This window comes from Anas platyrhynchos, chromosome 1 (assembly GCF_047663525.1).
Source record: "Anas platyrhynchos isolate ZD024472 breed Pekin duck chromosome 1, IASCAAS_PekinDuck_T2T, whole genome shotgun sequence".
Lineage (NCBI taxonomy): Eukaryota > Metazoa > Chordata > Aves > Anseriformes > Anatidae > Anas > Anas platyrhynchos.
In genome coordinates, this window is record NC_092587.1 from 45,898,818 (window position 1) to 45,903,532 (window position 4,715).

Consider the following 4,715-nt stretch of genomic DNA (forward strand, 5'->3'; position numbering starts at 1 on the left):
AAAAACAATTTGACTCCCAAGACAATCACAACAGGGAAAGACTTTAAACTGAGCAGGTATTACAATGCAATTAGCACAATTAACCCTTTGTCACAGCAGCAAATCAAGAGTTTCCACCTCTTAGTGTTTCTTTAAAAAGTCTGTGATTGGAAAATTGACTTCCAGCAGGGAGGAGTTAACACTATGGCAATCTCTTCCTTACAGATTTTTAACAGTCACCAGGTGGCAAAATCTATTTATACACCATATGTTTGTAATAGGATCTCAGTTTGTAAGATACAACATTAAATTTCTTGAATGAATATACTGAACAGAATAGCATGACAACTGGAGCTGAAATAACATGATGAAACATATTAAAATTGGTGTTAATATAATAATCATCTGTGTTTTGTTCCATATGGCAATTTATGTTAACAGCTAAGTTAAACCCCATCTGTTTCTTCAAAAATCGAATGTAATAAAAGAAGAAAGGTCATGATCATGAACTTCTGCCTCCAAGTCGCATTGTGTGTATTTAATAATGAACATATAGCACACTGGATTTCTATGTGATGTGCACCAAGTCAAAAGACAAGCTTTTCCTCGTGCAAAAACTAGCATTTTGTATGCTCTGTATCCTGACTTACTGAAGAGTCTTGAGGAGGGGACAGCTGGCAGCAGAATGGTCAATGGCAACATAAAGAACTGATCTAATTTTTTCCTGCTCCAAAGATCCTGTCAGTACAGGGTACACCTGATTCTGCAGCAATGACAAGACAAATGGTGTATTCCACACATCTAACAGGTGTGCTATGCTACCCTTCTGCTTGTACTGAAATGCGCTGACAGTACAGCAATGGGGAACATTTGTCTTTATCTTTATAACAACTGACAAGATGCATGATTACCACTGTAAGGGTATCGGGGAAAAAAAAAAAAAAAAAAAAAGAGTTCTGTCTATGAGCCTAGTTATTAGTTACACACTGAAATGCTGACCAAGTCTAGCAGAGTAGGAATTATTTGTAAAATTGCCTTCAAAAAACATTATCTCCCACTCCGCTTCCAATAAATATCACACAGATCTCACCTGCACTAGCTTTTCATATTCTTTTGTTAGCATTTATGGCAGTTTTGTAACTTAGACAAGTTCAAACTATTAATGGCCACTTAAAATTCATCACATCTGTGATTTTATTTCTTCAAACTTTGAAAAAATCTAATTATTATAATATACATATATACATATAATCAACATAAAAATCTCATGAATGGGATGAATTCATCTGCCTGTGAATTTGCCCACTGTGGGCAAAATATGTATATTTTGTTAGTCTTTGAAAGCAATACTCAGTCAGAGAGTCCTCATTTGGGCATCCACCTCACATCTTGTATTGCACTGAAATACATAAAGAAAGGGTCTAGGCTGTCAGTTTCTGCCATACACATTAGCAATATTTCTTATATCAGCCCCTTAAATAGTCCAGTATCACTGAACCATCCTCTCTACAGTGGGTGAATTCCCCACTTGCTGCCTGCAAGTTAACCCAGAGTGTAACCTTTGTAGCTTCTATGAATACATTGATGTGTGAATATAATCTGTCGATTGCTTAACAGCATAGTCCTGAGTGAAGTGCAACAAATTTGCTGCATAAACAGCTCTAGGCTTCCCATTTGGATCTAGGAGCTGAAATACAGAAAGGTAAGCATTTATGCAACCTGAGAGACTTATGTTAGCTACACAAATATAGAAGATTAGGAACATTTCTTATTCCTGTCAATTATAATTTAAGCTTCATGAATTGCCTCAGAAGGCACTGTAAAGGCAAATGTGGGTTTTTCCCTACCTATGCAAGTATAGCTTCAGCTAACTCCTTTCTGCAAGGAAATTGTAACTACAACACAGCTAGCTGGGACTCGGGCATGGTTCCTTCAAGGATGTGGATTAAGAAAAGGTCAAAAGTATCTTGCAAAATGTCCTCCAAGACCTACTTTGTGCTCCTCTGTAAAGACAGTGGATGAAAACCAGTGTAGCTGTGTGACTTATTACAACAGTCAATCTTGCCCAGGAACACCAGCAGCTCCTGATCAGGGCAGAGCAGAGAGGATACCCAAGTCTCCAGTACAGTGAATGTTGATTTTAAATTTTTTTCCCCTCAACACATGTTAGCAAAAGGGATAATTGGAAAACAAATCTATCTTTGAAATAGTTCTGACAACATCCTGTCCCTACTCAGAGTCACAGTCATGTGGTTTCTATTGCCTCCTTGCAAGCCTTAGTTTTCTGTTGCCTGTCCCCTCTGTAAGCTTCATGGCCAGGTATTATACCCTTATATCTGTCTGCAAAAGCTACTAATAAATTGCTTAGCCAGTTAGGCATATCACTAATAAATAATAATAAATGAGGAAAGTAGGTATTTAAATAGGTTGTAAAGAGTTAGTTCTGTTATGGGCAGGTATCACCTCAGGAGAGCTGTTGTGGCCTCTTTCCATATTCACAGTCCTACATGGTTCTTTTTTATTTATGATAAAGTAAAACAGAAATGAATTTAGAGGGAAATGATATCACTCGTATGCCATTAAAATTGAGATATAAGCCACAGAAGCCAAGACATGCAAAGACAAGACACAACTGTCATTTTTCCTGACACCATGCAGTCTGACACTGTGTCAGACTTAACTTTGAATTTCCTGTCTTTGGTGGGTTTTTGTTCTAACCCTGAGACATCATTTAAATGTAGTTTGTCATTTCTGAATATAACTGTAACTCTTATATTATCAATAATAATAGGATACCTTCTGCTCCTCAGGGGCAAACTCTCAAACAAATGGCTTGTGAATCAATAAATAGGTTAGTCTGTTGCAGCTGAATTCATTTATTCATGAGATGCTTATCTCTCTGTAAATTCCTTAGGAAAAATCCTTAATCCTACCATACTGAATTGACTATTTATCAGTTTTAAATTGGACCTTATTAATTTTTTTTTCCCATGTTGGAAAATATCTCTCACACAATGTATTTTTGTATGGAATTAAATTTCTTTCTGACTTCCTTTTCTCTCTGAGGGACTAAACCCACTGGTTAAGAATGGGAAATAACAGATGGCAACAAGCTCCCATATACAAATCTGCTGTGTCTGAGCATCCTATAAGCTCTCTTTGCAATCTACTTGCAGAAGTCTGTATGCTACAGCACAAGCACAGTCACATTTGGCTTCTCACTCATCGGTGACAGGCTGCACTGTTTCTCCCTTTGTTTTATTGCCGGCTCATTGGCAGCTGCTGTAAGTAGAGATCAGCTCCATCACAAGTGAGCACAATTATATTTATAGGGTACAAAGGTACTTACAAACCCTTAAGCATAAAATTGAATTCAATGCTAAGGTTATGATTCAGGTTTTGCCTACTGACTGTGGCAGGAGATGTCTTCTCAAGATCTGGGAACTAAGAAAACAACGTTTTGCTGTGGGCTCATTTGAATAATCTCACTACTCATTAAACACAGCTGCAAGGCAAGGAATGACAGAGTTCAAAGGCAAACCAGGGGAATATATTAGTAACAAAATTATTGTCAGAGCCTTTAGGTATGTTTCCCCAATCTTCCTCAACATGATACCATTAATTACAATAGGAATGATTTTGTCACTGCAAACACTTGAAAAGGTTAGAAGAATATTCTGTGTGGGTAGCCTAAGTGTCTATTTTTAGCAATGTTGTTGCTAGAGAATTTCAAAATGCTATACAATTTGATTAAGGACCAGAAGATGGGTTAGGTGGGGGTGCTTGTGGCTTATTTCATTTTATGTGATTGGTGAGTTGTAGAGCCCACACAGTGTGTTCTTCTAAAAATGGCTGTTGATGTAATTAAAATATATTGCCTAATTCTAATATTTTTCAAGAGGCTACTGACTGCAGGAAAAACCAGCATTCAGAGATTCACACAAGGTTATGTTTTGCTTGTGTTTTTACAGATTACTGTCATCGAGCTCCTTCTCTGGCCAAATGGCACCCACTGGCTCGTCAGCAATGCGCCATTCTCCGCCTTTTGGCAAAGGGGTGGTTGGGCTCATGGCATGTGTTCGCTGACACACCTGTTACAACAGGCAGAGAGCACGGAGATGGGGAGGCTCTCTCAATTCAGTTCCTGTGACTGGAGGGTGCCAAAATGCTTCAGGGCTACTGAAGTGTTGACATCTCTAGTGCAATTTTCATCACTCTCTTTGCTAAATAAAATAAGCTTTCCAATACGGCCCAGGAGATTGGAGTAGTGTCTTTTTTCTTCTCTACAAATCAGAACTGCTTCCATTCTTTAATATTTATCAACCCGAATCCTGAGGGAAATATTCAGCCTCTCATTCTCCACAATATGTGTTTTTCCTCACCCAAAAAAAAAGCTGCTGGATTCTATGAGGCAAAGAGATTCAAATGTATTTGATTTGGGAGAAGGGAGATATTACAAGTGCTTGGAGGACTATGTGGCAAGTGGCCATTTTTCAGATCTGCTATTGTGATCAGAAGCAGAGTGACTGGAAGGTATTTTCCATAAAATACCTCTCTGGAGCTAAATCTAGGGACTGGGGCATTGTTTGTGAAAACACGGTCATTTTTAAAGGAAATGTACTTGTTTACAAATCATAAAAAGTTTAATAGATACTTCTCCCATAGGCAGAATTACAGCCAGCTAGAGCTGAAGAAAGTTAATTTATAAATACCTGAATTGAGAAGGAGCACTGAAA

General features: G+C 37.9%; 1 long non-coding RNA gene across 1 annotated transcript; it reads left to right on the forward strand.

Moving 5' to 3' along the window:
* Positions 1-3,564: 3,564 nt before the first annotated feature.
* LOC110353322 (uncharacterized) lies at positions 3,565-4,236 on the forward strand. Its single transcript, XR_002403662.1, has 2 exons — positions 3,565-3,642; positions 3,951-4,236. It is a non-coding gene; the product is annotated as an uncharacterized lncRNA (long non-coding RNA).
* The last annotated feature ends 479 nt before the right edge of the window (positions 4,237-4,715 follow it).